The 14574-nt window shown below is 40.2% G+C and overlaps 2 long non-coding RNA genes across 4 annotated transcripts in view; one reads left to right on the top strand and one right to left on the bottom strand.

Annotated features, from left to right (window-relative positions):
- Window positions 1-14574, top strand: part of LOC116785767 — a 28631-nt gene that overhangs the window by 9048 nt on the left and 5009 nt on the right. The window lies entirely within an intron of this gene.
- LOC116785766 overlaps window positions 1-14574 on the bottom strand; it is a 30107-nt gene that overhangs the window by 13717 nt on the left and 1816 nt on the right. The window contains exons 2-4 of one of the 3 annotated variants that reach the window (XR_004356720.1): window positions 13417-13619; window positions 9719-9850; window positions 29-122 (exon numbers count right to left, since the gene is read on the bottom strand). This is a non-coding gene — a long non-coding RNA (uncharacterized LOC116785766). Of the gene's footprint in view, window positions 1-28; window positions 123-9718; window positions 9851-10295; window positions 10707-13416; window positions 14355-14574 lie in introns of those variants that run through there. The other 2 variants (XR_004356719.1, XR_004356721.1) reach the window with 2 other exon arrangements.

The following is a 14574-nucleotide window of genomic DNA, read 5'->3' as shown; positions in this document are numbered from 1 at the left end:
ACATATATAAACCACTTTCAGTACCTACAGGTCCTCTGCTTCATGTCCCTGCACGTGGGTTTATATCCCCTCATCACGGCGCTTCCCCTTCCCTTCTTTGTGACTCCAGGAGCAACTGGAATCTGTATTGAAAAGAAAACATAGTTAATTTAATTCTTAATAATATGTAGTGGACACAATGGTGGTCAGCACTATGACCGAATCCTGAAGTCTTTGCTCAGGACTGAACTCCACCTGGGATCCATTTGGGCAGTTTTTTACTCTTCAGTAAACCTGGTCCTTTGCTGCTGTTTGCTCTCTGTTCAGTGTAACCTTTGCCACTGCATAAAAATGAAGGCATCATTTTGAAAACCTGTGTTGAAAACTCTATTTTGCAAGCATTTTACAGAGTTCATTTCAGCTCAGGGTCTAAATAAAACACTTGAAGAGTTTGGTTTGAATAAAACTCACTCTACTGTAAGGTGAAGTATTGAAAGCCTGCTTCATTTCATGTGTTAGGAGTGACTGCTAGACATGATTTCTGTACAGGGGTTGTCACGGGTTAGGAGCTGTTCACCTCTACTCTCATGTAACAGGTTCTTCTAAAGGTGTGTGACTCTATGAATAAACAAAACTGAAAGCAGGCTTCATTTTGCAAATGGTACTAAATATTAAAATGCACATTATTAGTATTAAATGCGCCTGTAAAAAAGTACCTGAGCCTATTCTACGTGTAGTAAAAAAGACTGGGGGGAAAAAAGGCACCTTATTGCAAATCATAAGGTGAAAATGTGGAGAATTATTTTTCCTTTCCAAGTACCTGTAGAGTTTTAATCATCTGGTTTCTAATCATTGTCATTTATATAATCCACGAGTTTCTTTTTTGATGGTCTGAAGTGTTAGTTTCACATGCTCTTAACACACTGGTTTGACTTAGAAGCAGTTGAGCTGTTTTGTTACAAATGGTTTTAGTTTCCAAGTAAACCAAGTGGCAAAGCAATTCAAAACATATTGAAGTCATTTAAAATATTAATATCCACAACTGGCTCTAAATCAAAAAGAATTACTCTAGACTTAGCGAGTTTTATTTCTGACAGTTTTTACTTTTAAAATATAGTCAAACATACTGGATATATTCACTTACTTTAAAATAGCAAATCAGTAACACAGGGATCGAAATAATCCTTTTTTCCTCGTGTCCAAGACATTTCTTTATACAGAAGAAAATGCTTCATTTCTTTTCCCTCCAATGCAAAAAATACTCCTGTAAATGCACTTTTCACGTCTCAATGTGTGGTAACATTGCTGAACTTTTAGATTCTGCAATTAGATAAATCAGGTTTCCTAGTGAAGATCTAAAGCTGCAGGTACAATTTATCTTCACTTCACATGGGATGCGGGCAGCTCCTGCCTTGGGCCCAGATTGTGTGCATGGACAGCTCCACCATCCCCATTACACGGCTCATGGGAGCAGGAGATGCCTTGTTACACCATTTTTCCCTGTTTTCTTAAAGGTGTCCCTTCCAAAGTGGCATTTGCATTGTGCTTATTTGGTCTCAGGCCACCAAGGAGTCAGCAGGGATCTTTTCTGGTTGTAGCTGTGCTGGATGCCCTTGCCAGGCCTCACTGTTATCCCAATCCATCATCACTTTATCCTGGCATATGCTGCAGTTACACATTTCGCCTCCAGGATCTGACCCCCACAGGGGCTTCTCCCACAGCCTGTCCCTGTGGGTTTTCCAGGAGTGTTAATGATTTAACGTTAATGTGTATCCTCTTCAGAACGGGCTGTGGAGACTGGGGCATGAAAGGTCATTCTTGTTTAAACACATTTGTTTTGCCTTTCTTCTCAGAAACTTTAAATCAGAAGCTTCCTTACACAGAATGCCCAAACTGACAGCTTTAGGATGTGTGAGAAAGACACAGTTAATTTAGTGCAAAAGATAAGACATTTCCTTGGGGAAGCACTAATACCAGGCCTATTACCCCTCAGTGCCATTTCAGATTAGTGTTCTACAGAGAAAGGGATTCTAAATCTTTTTAATTGAAAAATATTTGTCTTTCCCTCACTATTATAGGTTTCTGCCTAGAGGTTAAAGAGTTTTTAAATTATTTCTGAATTACATCCAATTTCTGGACAGTTTATCAAAAAAAAGGAGGATGCAGTTTGACTCTCGCTTTGTTAATTTATGTCAGACCAGAGAAAGGAGAAACATACTCCCTTGGTGACCCAAACAAAACAGTTACATAAAAAGATGATTAGAAATACAAAGCCTGGACATATCTAACTTAAGATTTGCAGCTGTCACAGACACATCCACCACATGTGGGAATACATGCCACAATTATGCATGCAAAATGGGAGGATAATTATCCAAACATGGTGGGTGAAACAATGGTTGAGACCAGAACTTTACTCAGTTTCTTTCTCCCTTTTTTCTGGCTGAAAGTTTGAAAAACATCAAAACCAATGGTTTTAACCCATGTAGGTTCATAAGCAACGAAATTACCTCAAGAAAACAAGAAAATGCAAATTCATGTTCACCTTTAGCATGTCCTGAGCAGGAACATTCAAAACTGGGATCTGGACTTGCTGAGTCCTTGACCCATGAGGAGAAGATTTGCACGTGGACTTTGACCAGCCTCCATCTGTCCCAAAACTGAAGGATGAGATTTGAAGCCAAGTTCTGGCTTGGAGTGGAGTAGGCACTATCTTTGGGTAACTGCACAGCTCACAGAGTATTTGTGTGTTAGGGTGGTTTGGTTTTTTCCCCTTGAAACTCCTTCCCACCAACTGTATTCTTCCCACTTGTGCAATGGTTGTGTTTGCTCTCATCTTTACTGAAAAAAAAATATTTTCCTTTTCTAATTCAATCCTTAGCCATTGTTTTCCCAACCTCTAGTTCTCAAGAAATGTGATTTCTTTAAAAAAAAAACAAAACACAAAGAAAAAGGTCTAATTAAACCATTTATCAAACTTTTCCAAGTGGGTAGAGTGACAAATTAGCCCTATCTTCCACCAGCCATCTGATGGATGGGAAGATAAAGATGCAGAGGCTGTTGTTTTAGCTGGAAGCCCTCCACTATATCAATTGTTTGGCCCTGAGCCAAAAGACCCTACGAGATGACAAAGACAAACGATGGGTCCACCAAGTTTATGCAGCATGAGGCCTGACATCAAAGGAATCTGTCCTTATTAGCAGTATCTCTCTGCCTTCCTCCTGGAAAAACCACTCATTTGTTTTGTAAAAATATTTCACTTAATCCTTTCACTCTTTCAGTAAATGGAAAGAAAATTAGAACTGTAAATAAACTTGCACAGTAATAAATTGCTGACGACTTCTGCTCTTCTCGACCAATATGAAGTGATTGTTACAACATTACTTTTCAGTGATGTCCACCAGGAGAGTCTAAGACAGGTGGGCTGCAAAGAAGTTTCCCTGGGAGCCTTTACTTTTATCACTATTTGCTTGGGAATTCTTATTCCTAAGGTATTCCCTCCTGGTGGTTTTAGGATACAGGGATTGGAGAGAGGTGGATATTGGGCCTGACACTGTTCTTACGTGACAGGATGACCTGCAGTGTCTAACTTACATCTTTCTCCCTTCTCCCAATCTTTTTTTAATACACACTATTTTTACATGTAGTGGAAACCCTGGGTACAAGGTGGAATACAATTACTACCTGGCTGGAGAGCGGGAAGAGAGGATATAACAGCCAGGATGACTTCCAAGAAAAGTAAAATCAACAATCAAACAACAAAACCCTGTTCTGACACCTGATTAGAGAGGTTTGACTGAAAATAAGCCATTTCTGCAGATACTATACGTTAGCCTGAGCTAGAAGTAAAATCCATATATTTTTCACTGGAAAACTATTTAAAAGTTACTCTTGATGTCTCATTACTTTTGATGTCTCATTTTTTATTACATTTTTTTCCTGTATGGAAATAGGACAGTATTCAAGTTACTGACAAAATTAGAAACTTTTGTTTTATCAAACCCAACTGCAGCAGTTCTGCATAGCTCAGTATTCACATACCTGATCAGCTGGATTCATCCTTTCAACAGAACATTTTTACAGCACAGAATTAAGAACAATAATGCATTTAACAGCTCTAAGTCCCTAATGTACTTTTTTAGCTGCTTGTTTATAACAGGGTTGCTTAGGAACCAGATTCTCCCTATGGCACCCCCCTTGCAACACTTTGGAGGAAACTGCAAATAAACAAACTGCACTGGTTGAAGTTTTCCACTCAGGACTGCATTTTTCCAATAAAAACGAACTGTAAGTATTGTGGCAACATGCAATTAAGCGTTCAAACCTAACTGTGTCTAACTCAGGAAGAGAACTCCTTGAACAAAGAAGCTTAAATGCAATTTGGCTGGAAATTAAATGGAAAAAAAAAAAATCAGCAGTGCAGTTGCCAATGAACCAAAGTGTTTGCTTACATATAATTCCCAGCATGGTCATTGTCTGGCTGCCCTGGCATTCTGAGATTATTTAGAAGACAGTAATTCATTGCCTCAAGAGACAGGTAAAACAGCTCCTCTCTCAGTCAGTCAGCTTGGCTCAGGGGGGTAGTGGCTACAGCTCAATCCTGTTTAGCCTTTCTTCAGTAAAATAAAGGATTTTTCTTTTCTTTAAATATGGCTCCAATTTCTGAATATAGCAAACTCATTCAGAACTACAAGCTCCAGCTTTTTCAAAGGCTCATGGATTTCTCAAACACTTTAACAAATAAAGTTAAAAAATCTTGTTCTGTAATTTACACTTTATGACACAATTCAATAAAAAAGACCTTAAAATAGGGTTCACTCCAAAATAAACAATAATCAGAAACTTATTCCACCCTGCACTTGTCTTTTATTTGCCAGATGACCAATTTGCTTCACTTACTTTCCACAACTTTGGAAAATACAGCAAGTCTGTGCATGTACAGGTCCTGCCTGGAACCAAAAACTTTAGAATTGAACCCCGACTTAAAATATAAACTCATCTTTCATTTATGTTTTAAGATAATGCTTAATTCAGTTATGGCTGAGGGATAACATACAAAATTTGGGATCTGGTTTTCACTCGTCTTGAGTTTTTAGTTCTTCTAAATCATATTAATATTATGTCCATTTTCAACTTCCATTTTCAACTGTTGGGAACAGCTTCTGATTTTAAGACGACTTTTACAAGAGTATTACGAGAGATTTTGCTCACTAAATGATACATGAAGAGAGTAATGATTTCAGAGCTGTGTGTCCTATTTTAGCTATTTCCACTATCAGGAAACGATGGGTTGACCTACTTGTGTGTTCCAAAAATAGTCAAGGATCTTTAAACAAAATCAATCTCATTGAGCTAAGCAGAAATGGAGAGGTGGAACATGCTCACAGCAGGACCCTCTTAGGTGCCCACCCCGGCACTGGAGCAGCAAATCCCATCACTCAGAGCACACCCACGGTGGGTGTTTCCCAACACAACCTGGGCATCACTGAGAGTCTCAAAAGCTTGTTTTAAAAACTGTCACTCAAAGTTCTAGGCCAAAGAACTCCAGTGAGGATTTTGGTGGGCATCACTCCGGGGGCTTGAAGATACAGACCCCAGGAAACCTGGGTACCTCCTACCAAAAAAGCCTGAACTTGGACCATTCCAGCAGCTGCAGAGATTTGATTCTTGCTTTATTTAAAACTCAGTGATTTGAACCTGTGCTTTGCCAGTCACTCCTGCTCCTCTGATAACATGAGTAAACCCTTTTGGCTCTCTGTCATCACAATCATTGCTAGAATTCTGTATTACATTTATTGTATCTCACTTATTGTGTAATATTTGCTGTCCCCCTCAGGACAGTACCAGCTGCTCTGCACTGAACTCTATTTTGTGCACCAAGCCCTGTGTGCCCCTGAGATACAGTTCACTCTCAGAATGCTCAGCTGAGAGTCTCAAAGCCTTTACAGAGCGTGGTAACTTCACTAGATGGCAGTGCAGAGAAATATTACTTTATATAAATCTACTTTTAATAGGAGATGGAAACATCCCAGCAGGTACTGCAGTTTGTTAGTGCTGCCTCTGTGTTAACACCAGGTCACAAGCCAGCAACGTGCTCACCCACACAAGAGTCTGGGGGCTTCTGCCCAGTTAAATCTCCGTGCCAACGTTTGGGGAAGAAGCATGGACACTCTTTCTCCCAGCAACTCTCCTTCCTGAAATACCAGGAGAAGGAAAGTTTCAAAAAGAAAGTTTTCAAAAGAAAACTTCCCTGAAAAGTCAGAGCCACCGTCCCTCCAAGAGTCATAACAATGATGCCATAAGCATGATGAAGAAAATGAGGGAAGGGTAAGAATGAGAAAGCAACTGGTTCAAATAATTTTGTGAAGAATATTCTGTATTAAATAAAATACTTCTCATTCCCAAGAACTCCTTACAAAATACATGTTTGTTGGGAGAATTTGATGTCCCTTACAGACAACTCAAGAAACAAAGCATAATTTTTCAGACTCCTGACAAAACTCCAAGATTAAATATTTAAGCAGCAAGTTCTGTAGCTTCTAAGGTTCAAAACCTTCAAAAATTCAGTCTTTTGAATACAGAGAAGTGATGCCTGCCAGTCTTTGGAAATTAATACAAAACTAACAAAAAAACGGAGTGGATGATTTCAGCCAAGAGCATTAATTCAATTCAAACATTATCAGTAAAATCCTCTAAAAACAGTGGAACTGTCTGGCTTTATTTAGAATGTTCACAAAACACAAATTATCATTTAGCACAATAAGGAGACGAAAAAAAGTTTAGTTTCTTCTAGCATGAGATGGAAAAAAAATTTTTCTCAGGTTTGTTTCTTGCTCTGGGAGAAATATAAAGAAATCATTTCACTGCCTAAATCACACTTCCTTATGCTGTTCTTGCCTTTATCTTAACAGTGTCCAAGACCTTCCCCTCAGGGAGTGATACATTGTCCTCTGGCATCTCAGCTGCTCCCTCACCAAACTGTTTGCAATAGCAAGCAGAGATTCAGGATATTGCAAGTGCTGATAAAAAACAAACCCAGTTCTGTTGCAAGTGACTTCTTGACTTCTGCCTGCTAAGCACAATTCAAAGGCTTCAACTTTTAAAAGGCATAATTCTCTATATTTATTTTTGTGCAAATATGAGCAGATGAGAAACAACTCCTTATGGCATTCATTGTGTGGGATTTTCCTTACTTTTCCTGTCCAGTGTCCACTGAGAAACAGGAATATCTGGAGGTGCAAAGCCCCAGGGTTTCGTTAGTGACACAGTGGGTTGGATTCTCTGCATCTCACACATGACTCTGGTCAAACAAACACACACAATTCACAGGGCTGGCAGAGAAAGTACAACTTGTTGCCTAAACCAGCCTGACACAAAATAAATGACTGCTCCTCAAAGCATCGAGACATAGGTAAAAATAAGGAGTAGACTACGTAGATTTCTAGGAAAAAATACACTTCAAGACAGCTTGGTGGACTCCCCCAGATTTTGATACTGTGAATAAATAGCTGAAATGTGATATAATTGTGGAACTAAATACATTCAGCAGAAATGCAAACCTGACAGAACAGTGATGCAACTTGTGCTCGCTCCAACCTCAGTTACAGGGAAGTAATTTTCTTCTCTCATTAACATGAGAGAGCTTCATGCTGGATGCTCCGGATGACATTCATATGCAATAGGACAGTCAGGTACCCTGGTAAGAAGCCAGAATTCCTCTCTAACAGCCAAGATACTGCCAAAACAGCCTTCTAGTTTATTTATTGCCCTCATCCCATTCCTCTTTTTAAACTGTTCATTTACCCTCACTGGAGAAAGATCTCAACTGCAAAATAAAGAGAACTGTTACACCTTGTCCTTCCCCCTTTCTCCCAGGCACACTCATAAATCAAGGCACTGTGGATTTCCCTGGGAGCTGTGCCATCCTGTTAGTTTTAATTAAGTAGCCTTAAAGTAAGTGGCCAATCAATATTGATTCATGGGGGTCTCACTGCAATAACTCATCACAGTGTCTCGGGGTGTTACGGATGTGAATATGATACCTTGGCTTGCTCTGCCCACACTCGTGTCAAATGAAGATCAGGAGTGAGTTTTAAGAGCTGTTTTCTCCTCTGTAATGTACATCTGACTGAATACAGAGCACAATCTCTCTTCAAAACTGCACAAATATTTCCCAGTCTACTTAGTTTGCATTTAATTCCTCTGCACAGCACTTGAATTTTGTACTACCACCCAAAATGTCATGACCTGCATTGCCTGAGGTTTACAAGGAGGACTTGCGTGATGGAGACTGGTTAGTCACCATCTGACCATAACCTGCACAATGTTCTGCTTGCAGGGAGGACTGAAAATTGCAGTATAATAATTATAAAAATACATCATTGTAATGAGATGCTCTCTTCAAGATATACCTGTGTACAATCAATTCAATGCATTATTAGGTTGATTGGCACTTGCATATCAATATCTAAATTCAATTCATCTAACTCTGACAAACATGCTGTGACTTCCTAGGACTTCAAGCATGTTTCCTCTCTAAAGGAAAGTAAGGGTTTAATTAAGCTGTGTCTGTAGGTAATTTTTGCCACCACCTAGTTAGCTGATTAGGGTCATGAAGACTATAATCTATTTTAAAGCCTCTCAGTTATCAGCTGATAGGTGTACAAGCTATTCTTATACCCCATCAGGCCACCCAAAAGATTGCTGAAGTTTGATGCTCTAATTTAAAACTACTGCATATTTTATAGGAAATTATACTATGCCTTGATCGGGTTCAGAAGCTTAAATAACAGTGAAACGGAGTTGAAGACAGAGTGCCAATTTACAAACTAAACTCAAGTTTTACACATCGGTAAATCCCTGACCAAAGTGGATTATAATATAAAACCCTGACAGACACGTAGTTACAACATAAGCAGTGAAATAAGGCAGTATTTTTATTATCAATCCCAAAGCACTTCTCTCTCAGAAACATATTTCATCTCACAGCCTCTCATTCCTGCTCAGATTGGTATTACCTTTTCTAGCTAGTGTTTTAAAATCAAATATTTGAGTTAGGGATATACAGAGCTTATTTAACTTCTCTGCTACCTTTTTCTTTCACCAGCAGTGAAAATTTGCAGTGCTGTGCTGTTTGCTGTGGGCCCTAGATGGGAGTTTTCAGCTTGCACAGTCACACTCTGTATGTTTACTATGCAAAACAGTTATAACAGTATGTAGGAATGAAAAGCCATAATTTTTGTGGAATTGAATGAATTGTGCAAATTTTACTTCTGAATTGCTCGGGAAACTTGAAATTGTTACATAATTAAGAAAGCCATTCAGATGTCTTTCCAGCCTTTCATTTTCTGCCTTTGATGCATTTGCCACTGGGGTTTTCACGGAATATTCATCTTTCCATATGGTTTCATTTACATTTCTAACACAAGAGACCCAGTTTGCCATCGTGTGTAGCTCAGGTCTCAATTGTGGGTCACATCTGAGGAGGGGACATGCAGCAAATGAACAACTCCAGCACCTCTGTGGTCAGCCCCGCTCAATAATTGCTGCAGTAGCTGCATTTTGCTGTACAGATGTTGGTAATTTGCTATTGAAAACCACCGGTATCAAACTGTCAGAGTCAAGAAATGGCTTTAATTATTTCCTCCCTGGAGCAGCAACAGCCATTACTTGAGCACTGCCAAAGCTGGAATGCGTTTGTGAGGGTGATTTCTCAGCACATTCAGTGCAGGAAGCCTACCTGCACTTGCCAGCTCTTTGCTCCCTCATCCTGGAAAAACTGGGCTGGATCATCCGGAGACCACCTCTGCCAACTTTCAGGATTTTCCCCAACCACTGAAGACTAACTTTTGGTTTTCTGCTTCACTGAGTCCTGGAAACAGAAAATAAATCAGACAGAAAGCCCTTGGAAATAACAATACGGGAAAAATATTCTCTGGAAGAGAATAATTAAATAAAAATCTCAGAAGCTACAGAAAATTTGGTGGAAAACTGTACTGATAAAGAAGGTGAAGTCACAGGGCCACTGCAGCACTGCCCAGGTTATTATCCCTACTTGCAGCAATGGGCATAAATAAAACCAAAGTCGAAACCACACAGCTTAAAAAAAATATATAAAAATTCAAGAGCAGGTCAAAACATTTTTAACATTTTATAGCAATTTCAACATTATTCTCTGTCCTTCATCAAATGGATCCAAAACCCAGAAAAATTAAGAACTGATGTTAATGTGAACGTTTCCACACAAGCCTGCAAGGGGTTTTGGCTCGTGCTTCAAAAGAAAACAAAACCCCTCCAAAATAACTCTTGTGCAGTACCTCTGATTCCTCATTCCCGTGCTGTATCCATTTGGGAAGACAATCTAAGCTCTGCACCTCCACAGGTTATCTTGTCTCTGAAGTGGGATAAGGTTTTTCTCCCTAAATAATTTGAGGGCTTTTTGTGCCTCTGACAGAGGATATTAAGAAGTGCTGATGTGAAGTTTTCCTGACGTCCAGGGAAGTTTATCTCCCAGAAGAGCAGAGAATGATGAAGGTGTTCATGCAATAACCATGGGATTGGCCAGCAATGAACTGCTCCTCCTTTGAGGTGCACACTTGGGATATCTCTGCATAGGGAGATGGAGTGTGTTTTCCCACGTGCTCCCACCTTCCCTTCTGCTGACTGCACATCCCAGACCGGTCCAACATCACAAGCGTGGCACTGAAGGGCTCTGGGTTGCTCTGGAAGGATGGAAGGCTAGGAGAAGCAAAACAGGGCTTATAGAAAAAGGAGGAACACTATAAGGAAAACCACTGTAATGAAATTGTTGGAGTCCCTTTGGAAATACTTGCCAACCTAAAAAGCTTTTAAGTCTGTAAGAACTCACCTCCAAGTTGTGCAGCACGATTGCTAATAATTTACATAATGTTTTTTAAGTATATATAATAATTTATCTAATGTTTTTCAGTACCATCAAGGAAGAGGTCAAAGAACGCTTGAACTACAGCCAAATTTACTCAATTTTTTTATTCCCTTTCTTTTTAGGTCAGCAATAACATTTAAAAATCTAGCGAAAAAAACTAAAACAAAACAGTTCCCACGTTAAAACAAGCAGCTCAGAAAAGAGAGAGGGAAAACAGGTTTTCTTTGCACCCCAGTGAAGTCAAGACCTACAGGTTCTGTTGAGTTTGTCATTAAGAAATTATTCCAACCAAACCTGTGCAGTGAATATTTCTGTGTTATCACAGCAGCGATAACAAACACCACATGTCAGAAGCAAAGGCTGATGGCCATTAGTGAAGGAGACTCCAATACTGGTTAGGAGAGGCTGGTGATCAATAGCTGTTATCCCTCCGTGACAGCCAGGAGCATAAGTAACAAGGAGCTGTGGGATGCCGTGCGGTGCCTCTGCAGGGGCAGGAATTGCTCCGGTTCCAGAGGCACGGCCTGTGTGTGGCACGTCTTTAACCACGACACTGAGCTCCACACACAGAGTTTGGTGTCAGCCACAACTCACCCACAGCTGAAACCACTTTGGAGTTTTCTCGGGAACGACAAGATTTGATGAATGGAGATGAATGATTAAAATATTTCAGCCTTTCTAAGTCCTCACACAACGTGACGGCAAATAAGCGTTCAAAGAGATTTATTTTTGTTCTGAGCAGCTGGAGATGCAGAGCCTGCCGTTCCTGAGGGAGTCCCAGAGACCTACTTGATGATGGGAGTGTTTCACAGCTGGAAGAGACTCAGATTGTTAAACAATGCCTTGAGCTGTAACATATTTTAGTGACCAGACTCCTAAAACCCCGAGGTCTCTAATTGCCTGCAGGCACCTTTGTTATCACTGGAAACCCTGAGCTCCCATCTTGTAACATGGGGCAGGGTCTCAAACACGGAATTCAATTACAAGGAAATGATTCCAGAAAACAAAGACCAACCCAAACCACCCCTTTGCACTCCATTTTTGTGCTGTCAGAGGGGTAGAAGGATAAACATCTTCCTTGCACAGGAAAACTGATGTGAGAATTGATTTGTTTTCCTACCTACGGACAATGTTTATTTACAAGGCAGTTACTCAACGACAAACATTGCCATTCTGAATTTGAATAGAAATTAAACCTGGGCAATGCCAGAGGAACATTTGTGAAGTCATGATGACAAAAGTAGAGCTTTTCTCAAGTGTTTTATGAGCCACGTGCACATTTAAAAATCACTTTGAATCTCTAATCAAAGATTTAATTATGGGCTCTGTGGTGATCTGGATTACCAGGCCCTGATTATTTCTGCAAAACGTGCCACATTAACTTACACATGATGGAGTTGCAGACTTAAATGGCTTTAAAGTATTATAATTAAAATTAAATAACCATAAACAAAATTAATGAATAACATTTTCTGGTTCGTATCCTCAGTTTTTAGGGAATTTATTCACTAGCTGATTACAATGCCAAAAGTAGTCATTTTCCATCATGCAATCGGAATCAAACTACACAGAGTTCCAGTACTGCCTTGAAATTAAAAAAACCCTTATGACTGCCTCACTTTTATAGAAGAAAAATACATTAATAACTTTTTTTAGAAGGCAAAAAACCCCCAAACTTCACTAAATGTGGCATCTTTCTACAATTTCTCTAAAAATATTTCCTAAATTTCTTGTTTAGTTCGGTTTTAATTCTGTGGCAAGCCATTTTTGGGGATATTGTTCACATTAAATGCGTTTGCCTGAAAAAGTATTATTCTGAAAATCTAATTTTATTTCTATTTCAAGCAGTCAGTGACACCAGTAAAATTAGTCTACATAAGAAATAGGTACAACTCCCTTGGAAAATTAATCTTTTTTAAGAGCCTTGTACCCAACTGCCACGTGATAAAACCTGTTGTGACACTTTGGGCCAAGTTGAAGCAGCATTTTATATGACAGTAATGTGCTATTCTTACCCTGTTTTGACATGTTTTAGGGCTATGCATGTTTTTGGTTAGTAATTTTCAGTGAGCATCCTGCTGTCTTGCCTCAGCACCTTGTCACAAAACAATCCCAAGTTCTACTTTGACATTTTCTTCCCCAGAAATACAGATTATATGGGATGTCTGACTTACTGTACAAAGACTAATTTGCTTATATAGTGCCAGTCGGTTCCCAGGCATCCACCACATTTTAAAGGCAGAAAAATTTAACAGTTTTGAATTACAAAAAATGTTAATAATGACAATTTTGAAGCCATTAGTTCTCAAACTCCTGGGACCATGCGTCTTCATAGGTGAAGAGAAACTGAGGGAATATGAAGAAACTTCAGCTCCAAAGGTGGGTGAGACCAGTGTGCAAGAACTACCCAAGCAAAATAACCAAGAATCAAAAACCTTCCTGAGAGGCTGACACAAAAGGCTGCTCAAAACTGACCCCCCATCCTTTGCAAGCCCTCAACTGCCATAAGAATGAAAACCAAAAAAAAGTCTCACCCTTTTGGAGGTGGAGAAATGGGAGAGCTTCTCTTCCTTGTGGGTGCCTCACTCCTGCAAGTTCCAGTAACTGCTGGTGTTCAGGTGGCTCTTCCCCTCAAGAGGTTAAGTGGAAATAGGTGTAGATGATGATGAATTTAATTACCACCTGAAGCTCAGGCAGGATCAGGCCTACAGGGAAGCAGATTTCAGTGTGTCCTCAGCTGTGGAATGAGAGACAGGTGCAAGCTAAAAAAAAAAGCAGGCCAGTTCTAATCACTCCTCTTCAATGCAGCTGCTTTAACAAGAGCACAGAGGGGTTTTTTTGGACCACGCTTAGAAAATGGGAATTTCCATCTTTTTGTTCTTAAAGCACTGTGCAGAAAGGTCACTAGTGCTGGCAGTGGCTAATCTGTGACATCTGAGCAGCCCCTTAATGGGGTGAATTGCCTGTATAAATAGCCCCAGCGGCACTCACAGCCCAGGATCCACTCAGAAATGCTTTCATTCATTTCCTGTTACCGGGTTGGTCTTCCAGTGCCTCTGGATAACTTCCTGGCAGCGCAGTCAAACCCCATGTGCAGACTGGCATTTCCACAGTTGTGCCTTTGATTCGCAAGCCAGCGCTTGAAGCCTTCTATTGATCACATTCACCCACCTTCCTCAGCAGGAGCTGCCTGGAGACCCTTCCTGGTGCAATCTGGACCGACCCCAGGAGACCAGCAGTGGCATTAGTGCCTCCTGTCCACCATCTGTCCACTGTTCCCTTTGAATTTACCAGCCCATGGAGTCCTCACCATGTGTGGAAGGACTCCGTGCCCTTTCTCCTCTGGATGATACAAATATGTTGCTCCCTCACTTCCCAGGGTACATTTATGGCTCTTCACTCTTAAAGGATTTGCTGTTCAGTAGCGTTTGAATGACCAACAAATACTGATGCCAAAAGACCTTGAAACTGGAGCATTGTTTGGTAATTTGGCTTTAAATACAGTTGTCACACACGTGGGATTCATAGTCACAAGATTCCTTTACTAAAGGCAGTTGCAGAAAGAGGTGTTTGAGCAGCAGAACCCAAAATTCACGTGGCAAACCTCAGAGTAGGGTCTTCTTTCCCACAAGGCTGTAATACCAGGATTATGAGCTCAGTTTTCCTGACACCTACAAGAGTTCTGATGAAGT

Source organism: Chiroxiphia lanceolata, chromosome 4, assembly GCF_009829145.1.
Source record: "Chiroxiphia lanceolata isolate bChiLan1 chromosome 4, bChiLan1.pri, whole genome shotgun sequence".
NCBI lineage: Eukaryota > Metazoa > Chordata > Aves > Passeriformes > Pipridae > Chiroxiphia > Chiroxiphia lanceolata.
The sequence above is the reverse complement of the archived record's forward strand: the minus strand, read 5'-3'. Positions and strand labels throughout refer to the sequence as shown.